This window comes from Brienomyrus brachyistius, chromosome 9 (assembly GCF_023856365.1).
Source record: "Brienomyrus brachyistius isolate T26 chromosome 9, BBRACH_0.4, whole genome shotgun sequence".
NCBI lineage: Eukaryota > Metazoa > Chordata > Actinopteri > Osteoglossiformes > Mormyridae > Brienomyrus > Brienomyrus brachyistius.
In genome coordinates, this window is record NC_064541.1 from 21,382,725 (window position 1) to 21,401,726 (window position 19,002).

At 41.9% G+C, this 19,002-nt stretch overlaps 1 long non-coding RNA gene across 1 annotated transcript; it reads left to right on the forward strand.

Annotated features, from left to right (window-relative positions):
• The first annotated feature begins 4,797 nt into the window (after window positions 1-4,797).
• Window positions 4,798-15,696, forward strand: LOC125749496 (uncharacterized). The gene is made up of 7 exons (XR_007399929.1): window positions 4,798-5,201; window positions 8,704-8,895; window positions 11,076-11,138; window positions 13,548-13,753; window positions 15,093-15,187; window positions 15,321-15,353; window positions 15,538-15,696. It is a non-coding gene; the product is annotated as an uncharacterized LOC125749496 (long non-coding RNA).
• The last annotated feature ends 3,306 nt before the right edge of the window (window positions 15,697-19,002 follow it).

A 19,002-nucleotide genomic window follows, 5' to 3' on the forward strand; every position in this document is an offset into this window, starting at 1 on the left:
TTGCAGTTTTGTGGGGATCCTGCTGCCGGTTATTAAGGCCTACTGCAGAATTACTTTTAGTACTAGTGGTTGGGGGGTAGTTTTTGTAAGACTGCGGAGATGTGGGGAAACTGTCAACTTGTACATATGGATCAGTGATTTGGGGTATTTGGCTAAGGTTTGAGTCCCCCACAAATAAAATGGGCTTATGGACCTTTAATGACCAGTCTGCCTTTTTCCTATTCGTATTTGGATGTCTGATGGCCTACGAGTCATTTCCTCCCTTATATCCTTAAAGTCCTCTTCCGATGTAGCGGATTCCGGTTTGGAAGGTTGTGGTGCCTTATGTGCCATCCCTGTATTAGATTGTAGAGGGGGGAATTCAGAGTGGGCCAAGGCCATGGGATCACACCCTTTTTGCTGCCCATTCATCACTTTAGCTTGAAGGTATTGGGCCTCAGTTTATTTTTATACCTATTTTTTGCCCATTTAGTGGCCACCTCCCATTCCGTCTCTCTCCATTTATCTAATTTATACCCAGGGAAGGTTAGCCTTACTGTTAAATGTTCTAATAAAATATTCATATTGGTATCAGTCCAAAAGTGTTTTCCATAAACCTGTTGCTATTGATTTCTGTGGGCATATCCGGTTTAATGAACAGATAATTTTGTCGCCTGTTTAATTATCCCTGATAGAAATACATTAGTTTGAAGCATCTGGTCTCTTGTGAGCTGGTGGCTGATTTGTACAAGTTTAAAGTAAGCCTTGGTGGTATTTTTATAAAAGATGTGTTTCAGAGGTGTAGTGCTGTGTTGGTTTGCATTGGTTTCCCTAATGTGGGCCTGATCAAGATCTGCCAGAACAGTATACCTATTTTGAACAGTCACCATTGTAGACTAAAGCCAATCAGTTAGGGTTAGGGTCAGGGTTATTGTAAAAGTTTTAAGACACGTAGTGTGTTTTAAAGTGCACTGGCAACACTATTCCTGGTCTTCATAAATCTGCCCGTTTTCATAGGAGGATGACCCTCTACTGGGGGCTGTGCTAAAAGGTGGTGGTAAGAATATTAAAAATAACTATGGCACTGACCTAAATGACTGTTCCCCCTAGTGGTAAGCCCTGGGAAGTAAGCATATGGCAGGCAATGGGTTATAAAGGTAAGTTCATATCTCCTGTTTCTTTAAAAACAAAAAAAAGTTTTTTTGTTTCAGAATTTTTTCTTGCAGGTCAGCTCGAGCGGCCCAACCTGGAGCTTGGTGATAATGGTTCAACTGATTAAAATATCATGCCCCCTGGTGGTTGATGTTCATTATTCCCTTTGGGAGGGGGGTTTCAGGTACATTTACCAAGGGGGATCCCAAAAAGGTAAGTATAAAACGGTAAGTAAAAATTTAGAACAAAGAGTATATCTAGGGGGTTGTTCAGGTAGGTATAGGTGGTCGGTTAGGGGTTAGTTAGGGTTAGGCAGCAGTGCTTGTAAACGGTACTGAACCTTTACTGGTAAAGAGCTGGCGAGAGTCCGTAATCAAACCAGCTGTTCAACAAGCTGAAAGGTGAAGAAAAGTGATGTTCTCAGTTGCTCCCATCTACCGCTGTTTGTCTTCCACAGCAGCAAAGCTACAGTAAAGCTATACAAGTTCAAATAGAAGCTGTTTGTATGCAGATAAACTGTTAGCTTAGTTTGACACAATATTTAAATTTGGCAACTTGCAGCAGGTTTACAGCAGCCGTCACACTTTGTCGCAGTGATGCCTGCAGCATGCAGGGCTGAGTCTAAAGGGGAGCATGGGGTGTACTCAACTAGATCTATTGCAAGGCTTTAATAATAATATTCTGCAGATTTAGATTAATATGAATAATATTACATAATTATAATAATGTTATAACAGCCCCAAAAGCCTTGGGCCAGTGAAACTCTGAGACACTGAATTATCCAACCGCCACATGCTCCTTTAAAGGCTTAGACACACACACACACACACACACACACACACACACTCATTCTCTAACACACTTAAACACAGACTCTCACTCACCTTCACTTACACACACGAACATGAGCACAGCATTCTTACCTCATTCAGGAGATACAATCCTGTCAACTTTTTTTTATGACTCCTATAAATGTACAAGAACACAGAGCGTAAAAGCCATTTTAATTTATGCCTTAGTTTAAGATATATTTATACTTTATTACTTTGTGAATAGTCTGTAGGGATTGCAAACTACCCCAAGCTTTTGATGTAGGTAATTTTAGGTTTACAAAGTCAAAGTCAAAGTAAACTTTATTGTCGTCTCTGCTATATACTGTACAGGTACATAGAGAGACGAGATGACGTGGCTCCAGTTTTTTTCAGTGCAGACGAGAGAAATAGACATGTAACAAATAGGCATGTGGTAAACAAAGTAAATAAATATAAGGTATACAAAAAAATATACTATACTTGGAGATAGAGGTAGAGGAGGTTATAATAGTTATGTATGGAAATGTGCAAATAGGTGGCAGAAGTGCAAAAATGCTTGTAGCAGAGTTTGTGTGTAAAGTGCAGATGTGCAGGAGTCAATTTGTTCGCAGTCCGGGTGTGTGTGGGGGGGTAAGTGTGTTCAGGAGTCTAATGGCTAGTGGGAAAAAGCTATCCCGCAGCCTGGAAGAACGAGTCCTGATGCTGCGATAGCGTCTGCCAGATGGGAGGAGTGTGAAGAGTCCGTGTGAAGGATGAGAGGAGTCAAGCACGATGCAGGAGGCCCTCCTGATGCAGCGCTTGTTGAAGATGTCTTGCAGCGATGGTTGAGACGCACCGATGATGTTCCCAGCTGCTTTGATGATCCTTTGAAGCCGTCGGTTATCTGAAACCGTGCTGTTTCCAAACCAGACGGAGATGCAGCTGGTCAGGACACTTTCTATGGTGCCCCTGTAGAACACGGTGAGGGTGGGAGGTGGGAGGTTGGCTCGCTTAAGCCGTCTCAGGAAGTGGAGACGTTGCTGGGCCTTTTTGGTGATGGAGGTGGTGTTGGTCGTCCAGGTGAGGTCATCTGAGATGTGAACTCCCAGGAACTTGGTGTTTTTTACCATCTCAACCGTGGAACCGTGGATGCTGAGTGGTGTGTGGCTGGGGCGAGTTCTCCTGAAGTCTACAACCATTTCCTTGGTTTTGTCCACATTCAGCGACAGGTTGTTCTCACTGCACCACATGGACAGCTGCTGAACCTCGTCTCTATACGCCGACTCATCGTTGTTGCTGATGAGCCCCACCACCGTCGTGTCGTCTGCGAATTTGATGATGTGGTTTGAGCTGTGCAGGGCAGTGCAGTCATGGGTCAGGAGTGTGAACAGAAGTGGACTGAGAACGCAGCCCTGAGGAGCACCTGTGCTCAGTCTGATGGTGCTGGAAACGCTGTTGCCGATTCGAACAGACTGAGGCCTCTCTGAGAGAAAATCCAGAATCCAGTTGCAGAGTGAGGTGCTCAGTCCCAATCCGCTCAGTTTCACACACAATCTTTGTGGAATGATGGTGTTGAAGGCTGAACTAAAGTCTATGAACAGTAGTCGCACGTAAGAGTCTTTATTGTCCAGATGAGAGAGGGAAAGGTGGAGTGCGGTGGATATGGCGTCCTCGGTTGACCTATTTGTGCGATAGGCAAACTGTGGAATAATATACATTTAATATACATTAATAATATTACAGTGGAATAATATACATTTGCTGTAAGATTTCATGTGTGACTGTGAGATTCTGAAAGCGTGAGTTTCCAACTCTTCAAGTCTGGACATTCCTACTACAAATCATTTGTTCTTCAACAATATAATGATCCTAAGCACACCTTGAGGTTATGTAGTATTATCTTATGAACAAGGAAAGTGATGGAGTGATATGACAGATGACCAGGCTCCTACAATCCCCAACCTAAACCCTTTAGAGATGGTTTTGGATGATCTTTAGATGTGCCCAGAACTCGTGGAAACTCCTTCAGGACTGTTGTAGAAGCATTCCAGGTGGCTACATCTGGAAGCTGGTTGAAAGAATTGAAAAGAATTTGAAAGCAAAAAGGGGCTATTTTAAGAGTCTAATATTTTGTGATGTTGAACATTTCTCTTGACCATTGCAATATTTGCTATATTGCTTCATTGCCTCACAGCCTTGTACTGTATGGTGAGTAACAGCTAAAATGGAGTCAAATGCATTAAAAGCAGGTGTGTCCAAACTTCTGTTCATCCATCTCCCAAATGGTTGGTGGGGTTATGGGAAAATCTGGATCTTTAATAATGTACAGATTTGATAATCTCCTGAATAAATAGTGATCTGGTAATATTATGCATTCTCTACATATTTCTGCTGTTCTCAGGATTTTTGCTCACTTACCTATCTTCCAAGTGCTCTTCTGGCTCCCTTTGATAGCTCAGCGGGTAGAGCAGAGGACTGTAGGGAAATGCAGATGGACATCCTTAGGTCACTCGTTTGATTCTAGCTTGAAGGAGCATAAATTTTCCCCTGTGCAAATTCAAGTTATTTATCTGTATACTTTTTGATAATTTTGCTGATGTCCTTGGTTTCTATTGGTTCAATAGCTTACTTTTACATTACCGTGTTGTCATTACATAGAACTTTATTGATTTTACTATTATCCTTTAACAGTCCTGCTTCATTTAGCCTTAGACTCATTTAATTTTGGTATTGTTTTTTTTTTTTTTTTTTTAATTTTTATCTTAAAGTTAAGACAATTTTTTAATGGAAGGCTCTTACCCAACAGGCATACGCATGTGTAATCCGGTGTTCGATTCTTTTTTAAAATTTTATTCTGCGGAGTATGAATAGAACATGGTTGTTTTACATTCCTGTATCCGTTTACTTTAATTGGGTTCTGTTATGTCCGCCAATCGGGAAAAGGGGCGGGAGCAAGAGACTGGCGGGAACGAGAGACTCTGGCGGGAAAAAAGGAAGACTGGCGGGGAAGGAGAAGCGGACAAGACTGCTCGTCTTGTGAGCGACTGTTTCAAGCCGTGGAGCGGTGAGAAATGCCAGCGTACCCGGTCAAGAGAGAGAAGCCGGCTGGTGCGGGAGTCGCAGGACTGCTCGTCTTGCGAGGGGCTCGCCACAAGCTGCGGACAGCGGAGAATCACCAGCACAGCGCTTCGGAGAGGGAGAGTAAATTCGCCCTACGGGAGGGAAAGACCGTAGGATGAAGGAAAGATATTTGGAGCACGCCTGGAATTGGGTGGACTGGTAGGCGTATTATTTTTTATTTGTTTTGTTTTTGCTCTTCAGAGTGAAGCGTCCATTTTTTTTCGTTTGTAGTCACTACGGACGCAAGCATCAACCAGGCCTGCCACGGTCCTTTGCTTTAATTTTCTTCATATTTAAGTGTTTGATGGACTACCGGACTGAGGGTTATTGTATATTTGTTCTTTTTGAATATGTTTGAATGTATTATGTTTGGTGTCGATTAGTGTCATTTAGTAAATGTTTTAAAGTTAACTGCGTCATTGTGTATTGCGGAGAAGATTGCACCGAACATAGCCTATGTTAGTTTGGCACAGGCCCTGATTGCAGCGCATTAGAAAGGGAGAGGACGAACGAAACCAGGGCTCCCCGGTTAGTGTTAATACAGTGTACGACCCCATAGAGGGCCGACGGGGGCGCTACATAAATTGGAGGCACCGCTGGGATATGCGTTGCGTTTATTAAAATTAACTCGTAGTTAGGTGCGATCTTCAGTTTTAGAAAATTGCCAGGCGTTTGTCAAATGGAGTCCCAGTTATATTTAACGTTTCAGGGCGAGCTTGTTCGTTGGTGTCAGGTGGAAGGTCTTGAGGCTAACCATGCCTTCTTAGTGGTTGGAGTAGACGAGGAAGTTACCGGTCGGCAAACTGAGGAAGTACTTCAAGGCGTTCAGGGTTGCGGACGCATGAGAGTGAGAGGTAAGACGTACAGTAAAGAGGCCGTTTGCCTGATAGTCCTGTACGAATGCTCGGAGGAGATGGAACTCTCGACTGCCCCCAGGGAAGTTAAATATGTTGATGGAGCCCAAGTGTGGAAAATTGTAGTGGCTAACCTGGCTCCTATGGTTCCAAGTGGGTTCACAGAAAAATTGAAGGACCTTTTAATGACTGAAGGGAAAACCGTGGCTGATTTATGGAGCTATTGTGCTGCCAGTAGTTCTAAAAGGGACAGTGAGGAGTCACTTTTTGAAGTAATGGGAGAGTTGTTAAAACAGGTTTATAAGGGTCAGTCTGAGGGTCAGGGTTACCGCCGCCCCAGGGTTTTTTCAGGCATCACTCCCACTCCTGCAGGGGAGGAACCCTTGGAGTATTAGCTGGAGCAGGCAACTTTGATGGTAGAGGAGAGTGATTGTCCTGATAGAGAAGAGGCGTAGAATACTGGAAAGTTTGAGGGGCCCTGCTTTAGAGATTATCAGGGTTCTGAGATTCAGTAAACCTGAAGCCAAGCCCGAAGAATACCTGAAAGCTATAAACAGTGCTTTTGGGTCACCAGAATCTGGCGAGGATTTGTATTTTGCGTTCCGTTTTATGCAACAAAAATCTGGTGAGAAATTATCAGATTATTTTAGGAGACTGGAACCTTTCCTGGCAAAAGTGGTAAAGAAAGGAGGAATATTGGTAAGGGATATGGATAGGGTAAGGGTAGAGCAGTTACTCAGAGGAGCAGTGGGCGCTGATTTGCTGTTATTACAATTGTGCCTCAAAGAGAGGAGGAATAACCCCCCTGCTTTTATTGACTTACCGAGATTCTGGAAGAGAAAGAGTATGAAAAGTCACGGCAGCAAGTAAGTGTTAGGGTTCATAATGTTGGAGCTCAAGAGGATTCTGTTGTGTCAGGATTTGAGATGCAGGAGTTAAAGGCTGATCTAAAGGCCTTGAAGTCTAAAGTAATAGCAATGAGCAGCAATCCTAATGCTACTAGGGATGCTATGGAGACACAAATTTTACCTTTGGAACCATTATCTGTGGATAAGGACAGGTCAGATGTTGTTGCACTGCAGAAGAGAGTTAGTAGGCTTAAACAGAAGGTAAGGACATTAGAAGAGGTCAGGGTACGATCGGTTTTGGCTAGTGCTGTCAAACCGATTTCAAACGAAGGCAGTTCACCATCTTCTTACAAGACATATGGCATGAGAGAGGCTGACCGTTTCTGTTACCGTTGTGGAGGAAACGGGCATATAGCTAGGAAGTGCACGTATCCAGAAAATAAGGAAGTCATTAAACTGATAGCTTCACTGCGTAGAGCCAGGGAGAAACATAGTAATAGTGACTGAGAATCTGGGAACGAGGCATTGCATTGTTCTGTAAAAAAACAAGCCATACAGTTCAAGTCAGTAAATTCTGTGCGGAAAGGTTTAGTAGGGCCCATATCTACAGTGCAGCTTAAGATCAATGGTCACCCATGTACAGCACTGTTGGATAGTGGGTCACAGGTAACTATTATCTTTGAGAAGTGGTATGCACAGTACTTGTCTAATGTCCCCATCCACCTGTATCTGGTTTAGCCATATGGGGCCTTAGTGAAGCCAGTTATAAGAACATAAGAACATCCATACAAAGGCTATGTGGTGGTGGAGGTTCAGTTCCCAAAAGAGTTTACAGGTGCTCCTGAGACATTGTCTGTTCTGGCACTGATTTGCCCGGGCCCAATTACCCCAGATCAGACTCCAGTAATCTTAGGGACTAACGCCAGTTTGTTTCAGAGGCTCACTTCTTTGTGTCAGGGAGCACAGGGTGCAGAGTTGACGCGTGTTTTGAGGGCCACCGGTACCTGAGGGACTGAGGGTTCTTGTATATTTGTTGTTCTTTTTGAATATTTTTGAATGTATTATGTTTGGTGTCGATTAGTGTCATTTAGTAAATGTTTTAAAGTTAACTGTGTCATTGTGTATTGCGGAGAAGACTGCACCGAACATAGAGCCCATAGATGCATATGCTAGTTTAGCACAGGCCCTGATTGGATCGCAGCGCATTAGAAAGGGAGAGGACAAACGAAACCTGGGCTCCCCGGTTAGTGTTAATACAGTGTACAACCCCATAGAGGGCTGACGGGGGCGCTACACATGCAAGAGAGAACAATGACAGAGAAAAAACTCAGATTTTTTTTTATAATAAGCCTTATGGTGTAACTTAATATTTTGTTATTTTACATGAAGTTCAACGCTTAAGGGAAATTATGCGCTGTTTATTTCTGAAAAGGCAGAACACTAGGGAACGAGATTTTTTTCCCCACATTTGTGCTTTGTGTTTCAGTGAAACATTACGCAATAAAGCAAGATTTAACACAAGGATTTTATTTTTGTATTTACTGATTAGGTTTTTTTTTCACAGTACACACAGACACATGCCCAACAAAATCTTGACAAAACCATCTGAGGCTGCATGTGACGCTGTGCTCTTTCCATTTTGTTGCTTCCGCTTGGGAATGTTGTTTCAAATCTGTCTGATAAATCATTTTCTGACATTTTCTGAAAGCTGGATCCTTTATGAAATATTTTCCATTCCAAACCCTGAAATGCCTGTTCTGTTTGAGGAGGCCGGGGTGCAGGACATATGGTATCTGAAGGTTGGAAATCCATTGTCACTGCCGGTGAAATTTGTCTGTAGGGCTGTGTTTTTAACTAAGCATGCCTGTTTACCTCATATGTATTGGGGCAAAATGATGTGATTGTTGTGCAGAGTTGGTAGGTCTGATTGTCATTTCCTGTGTGCTCCTTGCTACCTAGTTTGCGAGTGGAGTGCCAGACCTAAGGTTGAAGGATTTAGCCTGCTGTCAAGTCCTCCTGGAACGTTACATCCCCAGTCCTGAGGGTCTGTGCGGAGTGCGTGAAGCCGTGTGCACCCTGAGCCAGCAGAAGCTGCATGCCATTGAGGACAGCATGTACGACAACATTGACTTCTTCAAGCTCTTCCACTTGGTCAGTCCTCTCAAGCTTAATTCTTAAGGGTGATGATTCTTCTTGCTCTCATCAGGCCCCATGTCTGATTTAGCATCAGAAGGGGGCTAAAACAGTCATCAGTTCTGCAGGATGGAGTGAGAACTCGGTCTTTAACACTTAGCAGCTATTACTTTCATGCTGACTGAGAAGCCAGTTTCCTAACTCTGGCTTATAGAAGAGGATGTTTGACTAAATGTGAGCAGTGGGGATGCTTTTGAATCCCAGCCCTCACAACCATGACGGTAAGAGCAGTTCTTAGCTACAGGGCTTACATTTTAACAGAATAAACATGGATGCTTTAGTGGGACATTGGGTGATTTGGGGTCTTTCACCCATGTTTTTTATATTGAGGACGGGCGGGGAAGTGATGCAAGGTTTCAGTAACCAAAGCTACCGATCTGTAGAGCAGGCACGGTCGATAATAAAATGTGGTTTACTGGGATATTTTTTTCATGTAAGGACATATTGTCATCTAAAAATGGATTTGTTCTCCCTGTTTTGTGGGTGAAGTCATGAGGTTTGAAGTTCTGTCAGTGTCATGAAAAATTGTAATATTAAAAATAAAATCAAGGAATAAGTTCATAGGCAAATGGTGGTTTATCCTATGCAAAGCTAACAGGAAAGAGAATATGTTTGCATTCCCTGATACTAAATGGACAGTACCACGTTGTGCTTGTGTGTGGAGAGCACATGTTTAATTTTGGTTTAATTGAAATTCGCTGCTAACAAGAGTGGTCGTTACGGTCATTTCTGTTGAGGCGGTGGGGAGGGTAGTGGTGTGATTAGCTGACCTGCTGAACAGCAAAATAAGTCAACGTCCAATCAGGCTGGAGAGATTGCCAGCTCTGCCTTTTCCGCCCCATACAGATAAGCAGTTTTACTCCACCCCCATAGTCAAGGCCCATGTTTTTCTGCATGGGTCTTTCCTGTTGTAAACAGCTGTGGGGGACAGTTTCAATCACAGCCCCTGCATGGGAATTTGCGTTTTCAGTACTGCTACCTCTTGATCTGAAGTGATAAGGGAGGGCGAATGTAAGTGGAAGGATGTGGATTTTTGGAGTTCTCTTTATCGCAGAATGTTTCCTGATTTATTTATTTTTTTTTAAATAGTATATATTTTTGTTTGTTTTTCTCTGGTGGAAGACTAGCTATTATTTGGAATAAATGCAGGTTTTTTTTATTAAGGAAGATGCTGTGATTTCCAGCTATTTAAAATCTAAAATGCATCTTAAGTCTAATGAAGTATACAGTGCACAGAAAGCCTTAGGAGATGGTATCAGTTTTCTGAGTTAAAAAGTTAATTTACAAGCAGTCTCATTGGGTGACTTTTAATTAGTAACACCTTTACAATACAGTAACAAGAAACACCAGACATTTTTGTTTAGTATCCCTTTGGGAGCCAGTGACTACAATTACAATTAAAAGGAAAATGGCAAGAACAGAACTAAATGAGTCCGTCAGAAAAAATATAACGCATACTAAAAAGGAAATGTATGTGTGGAGATGTATTACTTCTGGCATCTTACTCTGGGCTCTTTTCCTTATTAAAAAAATTAGGGTTAGGGTTAAAAAATTTCCCAACAGAGTATTCAGATAGTATTCATAGTCTGGGTCTTTATTGAGCTAGTATCCGAACAAATTCATTGTAGAATCTTAAAGCATGTAAGTCGCTCTGGCTAAGGGCGTCTGCCAAATGCTGTAAATGTAAAATTTGCTTGTCAATAGACTTTTGTCATGAAACTAATATGTTTGCAAAATTGTTACATATTTAAGCAAGCGCCCCAAGGCCACATATTAATTCATTTCTCTTTTAAATAAGACAGTTATTATTATACTATGTATTAAATATAGCATGTAAATCCCAGTGAGGTGGTGAGACTATGCAGTATAAATGCAGCATGCCATGGTCTAAAGATGCCATGAGCTGCCTATGCATGGGTATCAAAGGCTAAGGAGCCCCCCCCCCCACCTCTCCACACCTGCCTCCAATATTTAAAGCAAACAGGAATTGCCCCAATATAGTATTTCTCCCAGTAGTGTACACCTACCTGTAAGTGTTACATATTGTATGATTGCATTAAAACAATAGACATTTGGCTTATTCAGGCTTATCCTGCAGTTAATGTGTTTACTTACCCATAAACTCTTTCCCTACTCAGCTTCCCAGGGTGCTTGACCACCACACTGCTGGCCCCGATCTGCGATCAGAGAAGTTGCACCAGGTAATGTTACTCTTCAAAAAAGCTTCAACACCTTGATATTAGAGTGCTAGATAGTGGATAACGTCAGGGTGTTGAGTTACACATATGAGTAGCACTCAACATCAGCCCTGTTTAATTGTTGAACTTTTGCTTGTGGCTGTTCAGTTCAGGTAGAAGGTATTGAATGTGACATCATCCAGGGTAAGCTGTCGTGAGCTTACAGATGAAAAGGGGAAGTAGGTGACCCCATTGTCGTTGACCCAATTGTAATACTGTGAGTGCATTCCGGATTGAAAGAAGCGATTATCAGGTATCTTTTCACAAATTTTCTACCAAAATTGATCTTTGACTGAAATTCTATTATGTTAATCCCTGTAAAAATGCTTGAAATGCAGTCCGCTTTCACACAATTTAAAAGGTATCAAGAGAGACGCTAAAATGTCTATTGTGCTGTCCTGTCGTAGGTATTTTTTGAGACTGTGTGGTCCATTTCTGTCTTGTTATGGGCTCATCTACTGCTGCACAGTCTACCGTGAGTGCTGCATGGAAGCACTGCATATCCTTCTTAACGACAGGTCTAATAAAACCTACATACTTATTTCTCACATATATATGGGACGAGGAGGAACTGACCAACAGTTGTCCTTGAACCCATCCATTATTTACTTATAATACTTATGATGTATAATCATGTGCCTTGCAATAGGTTGGTGGACCATGCTCGGTTATTCCTTGCCTTGTGCCCATTGTCTCAGGATAGGTTCTGGACCTCCATGACCCAATACTTTTTCTATACCAGGACAAATGGTATAGAAAATGAATGAATGAATAATCCTGGCTTTCCTTACCTAGATGTTCAAATTATTTATTACCAACTGCTATTAAGTCTGTCTATGAATCTAATCTACAGTGTCTTACATCTTTACTGAATTTTTAAGTTATTTGGGCCAACTATGCCAAGAAGGGAGGTATATAAAGTGTACTAATGTTTATAGAATCTTTTAGACATTGCATTCATGGAAAATGTTACTAATTGAACAAGTCATCATAATTGCAGTTTAATAATAGTTAAAAGTAAAGCACATCTGTAACTGTTTGTTTAATTGTATTTACAGTGACATTCCCTCTTGAACATTGCTTTGCCTTCTGCTTTGTGCTTTGCAGGATTGACTTCTAGTTACTATATTTTGATTAGGAGAAATCATCAGAAAATGTATGGATGAACTATGACTTTTTGCACAGGATAGAAGTGGAAAGAGCAGGAAATGTCTTTATCTTGCACTATTGCCAAAAGGATTTTAGCTTGACCTTTCTGAATTAGAGTGGTGAAATGTCACCCTAGTCCCATTGTGGTTTCTTCTAAAAAAAAAAGCGATCAAGTAGTTGATCAAGTAGAAGATGCAAGAGAAAGTTCTGGAGGTGGAGCCTGTAGTAATATTGCGTTAGTACAGCTATTGTGTAATAACACAATAGCTGTACTATCAATAGATTACTGTAAGTTAACGGAGGAGAACATTATAGCCATGCTGTAACTAATTAAATCACATAAGGTTAGTGGATTTATGTTATCCTTCTACTTTCCCCTTGAGTAATAAGTTGTGGGAATGTAACATTTTAAAGGATCCCAATTTTGTTGGGAGAGGAATAACATTTTCTGTGACGCTGAGAAGGCCGGGTAAGCGTGCGTGTCTGTGTATGTGTAAAAGAACTCGGTACATTTTCTTTGAGTTGAATTGCATCACATTAGGGTATTTTGAGTAGACAGCTCTCTGTCACCTGCTCAATTCATCTTTTTAGTCTCCTGGTTCTGAGGCCAAGGTCTGAAAATGCACAGGGCATGTAAATGGAGAAACATTGTAAAGCACGAGTAGGATCTGCTCCTCATTTAGCCTTTGTCCCCGGTCGGGCTAAACAGTACTTCAGTGTGACAGATAAGCCCATTTGATTGAGCCAAATTAGGCACAGCTGTCAGTCTGCACCAGCTCCACAGTTTAGGCTTCAGACAGTATGGCCTGTCAGTCTGTGTCCATAGAGATCGTTTTTCCGGGAGTTGCCTCAAAATGTAGATCACATATGCAAATACATGTCTATCGTCGCATTCACCCAAGTGATGCCCATTCTTGTTTATCTATTATATGCTTTGCTTTTCGTGTCGCGTGTTTTATCGGATGTTGGAATGACACGTCAGCTTTCAGGCCTGGTCTTGGGCCTTTTTGGGCTGTATTGTACAGTATTTTGAATGGGGTTGTTAGATACGCTTTGCCTGTAATAGGGGGCCACTGCTGAGGTGTCAGGGAGCATGAATCTGAGGTTTGAGGACCGCCACTCTTTGGCAGAAGAACCTTTCTTGATGTGTGGTGTTGGGTCCCATTCCTCACACATCCCAGGTTAGAAAATGTGACACCCCCCCCCCACATGCTTTTTTTCAAGTGCTTGGACCTGGACAAGTTTGTCGGCCTCTCTGTTGAGGGTCAGATGACGGTCAAAACCCTGGACCTGCAGGGAGAGAACAAGCTCTGGGCTGGACTTGTCTTCCTGGACATGACCCCTTGGACTTCTGAGTTGCCAGCTCGCATCAAGTTTAGGATCCACATGGACATCGACTCTGTGGAGAGGACCAATGAAATTAATAACAGGTGTGTCCTTTAAGAAAAGCAGTAAATACAAACGCATAAAGAGAATGACAAGGTAGCTTTCCCTGTGTTTCTTATTGCTGAAGGATTTATAGTCAGTGCTTTTCTCGTTACCCTGCTTCCTGGAGTACAACTGTGTCAAATTTTTTTTAGTGTTTCAATGCTTTAGATTCCCATATCAGATGGATTTATCCTCAAAGCCCCACATTCTCCTCCATCTCCACAATCATTATCCATCATAACATCTTTGAAATAGGAGACCTGTGGAATCATCACGCAGCCTTTGATGGATGCATCTATGTGTCATCCTCAGCACTGCTTAAGCTAATGAGATACATTTTTGGCTGAAAACTGGTCAAGGAACACATTAATTCATTACAAATTTATTGGCAGAATAAGAACAATCAATAATTACTACTTCACAGTAAGCAGTGTTGTGTTCTACTATTCTATTTTTAAACTTCTTGCATCAGCTCTAGAAGTAACAAGACACTTCTCATTAGGTGTACCTCTGTATACTGTAATCACCATAGAGTTGAATTGAATTGAATCGAATTAAAGACTACAAAAATAAGCTACAAGGCTATATTTATACACTGTATTCTAGTGATGGCCAAATGAACCTTCATGAACCATTTGCTGTATTTTCTGGCCCCACAAGATGATGCTCACTGTTCAGAAAAGGGCTCAAAGCATGACACAAAGCAAACCAAGAGCGCCATCTAGTGGGGTCAAAAAATGCAAGCAACCATACAGTCAAAAGGAACACTCCCATCCACAATTCCCTTCCTTACGACTATCTCTCTGCTGTTGTACTCCCAGTTAGTTCATTAGTATTGGTGCATCTCCATAATTATATACTACTTCTCACTTTATTGGTAGCACAATAGCACAGTAGGTAGCATTGCAGCTGTACATACCCAGGGTTTGTGATTTGAATTGTGTCTCTGTGTGCAGAGTTTGCATGTTTCTGTAGGGTTCCTCTAGGTACCATAGTTTCATATAGCATGTCCAAAAATATGTAGCCATGATTAAATTGCTCATAGTATGGGTATGTATGACTTGTAATGCATCACCATTAGTGATGGCCAAATGAAGCTTCATGAACCACTTGCTGTATTATCTGACACCACTAGTTTTTGCTCTCTATTTTTAAAAAGTGCTGAATTCAAGCTTCAAAATTAACTAAGACTGCCTTCTAGTGAGGTCAAAAATACAGACAATGGCTTATGAAGCTTCATTTGCCCGTGACTAATTACCATCCAATGCAGGGTGTCCCATCTCGTGTCCTGTGCTCTCTGCAACTTTATTTATTATGGTATTTTTTTCCTGAATGTTTTAGAGAATTCAACCCACTGGTGACGTACTGCTTGATTTCACAAGCAAAAATATTTCAGATTACCTAGTTAAGACCTACCCTACTCTCATCAGGACCAGGTATTTTTATTATCCAATGCTTTTTAATAGATTTTTTTCACATTTTTCCCCGAATTGTATAGTATTCCTATATTCACAGTATTTTTCCATCAGTGTAATCAGTTTTTTGTTAACACTGTTATGTTTTTTCCAGTTTTAAAATAAAATTCTGGGTGAATGAACAAAGGTAAATTATTATTTTCTGTAGAATCTCAACGTAATTTTTCAAGTACTATCCATTAGAAATGTAAGCTAGTCTATATACTCTCACACTGGAGCATATGCAGAACGGACGCTCCCTCTACTGAATGACACAGTGAACACAGTGTAGGAGTGAACTGCTATTAAGCCGTTAATGTCTTTTTCCTTAGGTATGGAGGAATCTCTGTTGATGGGCAACTTCCTGTGCTTAATGTGAACCCTAAAACCATGAAGGATGTTTTGATCCAGATGGGGCACATGCTGAATATCACAAGGGTTGGTTCTTGTATGAGCTGTACAGTGTGAAGATGCAAAATAGTGTTTTTGTCAACCTTATTCACCTTTTTAACTGAATTTTTTTACAAAATAATTGTGTCTATATAATTATAGTATCATGCACTAAATCTCCAAATGGTATATCTCAAACAATTTAGAAATATCAGGTAATTTTGCAATTTCTAATACAAAGTCATGGTTTAAAATTGAGGGTTAACTAAGGGCACAGCTGGTAAAAAATGTACAATTTTTTTTTTGAAAATCATGAGTCTGATTATGCCTCATATTAGGCAAAAATTGGATTTTCTCGCATCTAATTTCATAAGTCTAAAATATTTAATTATATGAAAGTTATGGTAAAGTCAGTACAACAGCCCTAACCCTTTTTGTTTTAATTACTTACCTTTTCTTTGAAGTGTAAATACTCAGTTTGCTATGCAAGAGAGAGGACCATTCTTAAAATACTTTGAACGAGAATATGACGTTACGTCAAGTAGCTAGCATTGCTGCTGCCTTAACATACTTTGCAGAATCACCTATTATTGTTAGAAATTATATTGTCCAATGGAAATTGCAAGATGTTCGACTGTTGCCCAAACACTGATACTATAGGGATGGTACAATAACAAAGGGTGGCATTCCATGGTGTCCATCATGAATGTCGTAAACGATGCCATCCTCAGAAGTAATCTGCATTCAAATGCTGGCCTGGACAAGTATGGCATCACCACCATCAACCAACCTCTTAACCTCACTATTGCTATTTCTTCTGACTTACCGACCACCAAAACCAAACTCATCGTTCATCTCTGAGATGTTTAATCTCCTTACAACTTTTTGCACATCCTCTGTCAATGTCATCATTTTAGGTGATTTGAACATCCATGTTGACTCCCCCACTTGTCGCCTTGCTGCTGAATTTCTTCAATTGCTCGACTGCTTTAATTTAAAACAACTTGTTGATGTCCCTACACACAACAGGGGGCACACCTTGGACCTGGTCATCACAAACTCTGCTTCTCTCACCAACTTGCAGGTGTATGACCTAGGTGTCTCCGACCACAAGGTAATTTCTATGGAGTTGCCATCTCCTTCTAGCCTCACCAAGCCTGAACGCAATATCTGCTTTAGGAACCTCAAAAACATCAACCCAGAACACCTGGCAGCAGACCTTCAGCATCTTTCCACAAATTTTTCATCAGCTGATGAAGCAGTGGACTACTATAACAGCCATCTGAGTAGCCTTCTGGACCACCATGCCCCTGTTAAAACCAGAGCTGTGACCTTCTCACGCTCAGCGCCCTGGTTCACAGATGGGCTTCGGAAAATGAAGACAGCAGGTCGGGTCCTTGAGCGGCGCTATAAAGCATCTGGCCTTACCGTTCACAAGCAAGCCTACCGGGAGCACCAACAAAAATATTCGAAATCTCTCATAGAGGCAAGGTTGAAATTTTTTTCTGATGCCATCAGAAATAGTGCGGGAAATTCCAAACAGCTTTTCTCCACTGTTAACCATCTCCTCGAACCGCAACCCCTCCTCCCACTTACTGGCACCACAGCAGAGCAGTGCAACCATTTCATGGATTATTTCACATCCAAAATTGCACATATTCGCTCTGCCCTTTCCGGTCCTCAGATCCAAACCATTTCCTCAACATGTGCTATTTCTCAGCGCCTAAACTGCTTTTCTCTGGCTTCATCAGAAGAGATGCAAAACATCATCAGGAAGATGAAACCCTCCACCTGTGCCTTAGACCCTTTCCCAACTTCCCTGGTGCAGACCCATATCACTATCTTAAGTCCCCTTATCACCTCTGTTATAAATAACTCTTCAAACTGGTCATATCCCCTCTGTCTTAAAAAAAGCCATTATAAGACCACTTCTCAAAAAACACAACCTGGACCCAGAAGTCCTTTCCAATTATAGGCCCATCTCCAATCTCCCATTCATATCCACAGTGATTGAGAAAGTAGTTGCCATCCAGCTGCATAACCACCTGAAACTCAACAACCTCTATGAAAAATTCCAATCTGGTTTCCGGTCAAACCACAGTACAGAAACTGCACTTGTAAGAGTCACAAATGATCTCCTGATGTCATCCGATGCTGGCTCTTCCTCCTTGCTTATTCTCCTGGACATATCTGCTGCATTTGATACAGTTGACCATGACATCTTATTAAATCGACTACATTCCACCTTTGGACTCACTGACATTGCCCTCAGCTGGATTCAATCATACCTCGCAAACCGGATAGAGTACCTTGCTATGGGTGACTCCACCTCAAAGCCACACACAGTCTCCTGTGGCGTTCCCCAGGGGTCAGTTCTTGGCCCCATGCTCTTCATTCTTTACCTTTCTCCGCTCGGTCAGGTCATCAGCCGCCATGGATTTTCCTTTCACTGTTACGCCGACGATACACAGCTTTATGTAAATGCCACAGCTGCAACGCCACTCATCATCCCCATCATCCCCATCTCAACTCACCGTCTGTCTGGAGGAGATAAAGGTTTGGATGGATCACAATTTCCTTCAACTCAACAGCTCCAAAACCGAGGCCATTCTGGTTGGCACCCCTCACCAGATAAAATCATCACCCATAACCAGTATCATCTTCTCTGGCTCTAATATCTCTCTCTCATCAACAGTCACAAATCTTGGCGTAAAAATGGATCCCCAACTCACCTTTGAATCCCATATCAACCATCTCTGTAAGACCTCCTTCTACCATCTCCGGAACATTTCCAAACTCCGCCCCATTCTCTCCCTATCTGATGCCGAAAAGCTGGTCCATGCCTTTATCTCCTCTAGACTGGACTACTGTAATGCACTTCTCTTTGGGATACCTAGCAAGAGCCTGCAGAGGCTCCAATACATTCAAAACTCTGCAGCAAGGATCCTGATGAGAGTGCGAAAACATGAGCACATCACTCCCATTCTTCACTCACTTCATTGGCTTCCCGTCTCCGCCAGGATTGAGTATAAGGTTTTGCTTCTTACACACCAATGCGTCGATGGACATGCCTCCCCCCCCACCTCAAAGAACTTATCAACCCACAACGCGCAACACGTTCCCTCCGTTCTACGCAGGCCAACCTCCTCCACAAACCAAGAACCAATCTGAAGACTATGGGAGATAGGGCTTTCTGTGCTGCTGCTCCACGCCTATGGAATGCCCTCCCTGACTTCCTGAGGGCACCACAACCCACTGACTGTTTTAAAAAGCATCTAAAGACTTTTCTTTTTAACAAAACCTTTGGTTCCTCCACTTAGAAGTTTTAAATTTGTTTACTTTTTAAACTATTTATTTTGTCTATTTTAACTTGTAGCCCTTTGAGATCCTGGGATGTAAAGGGCATT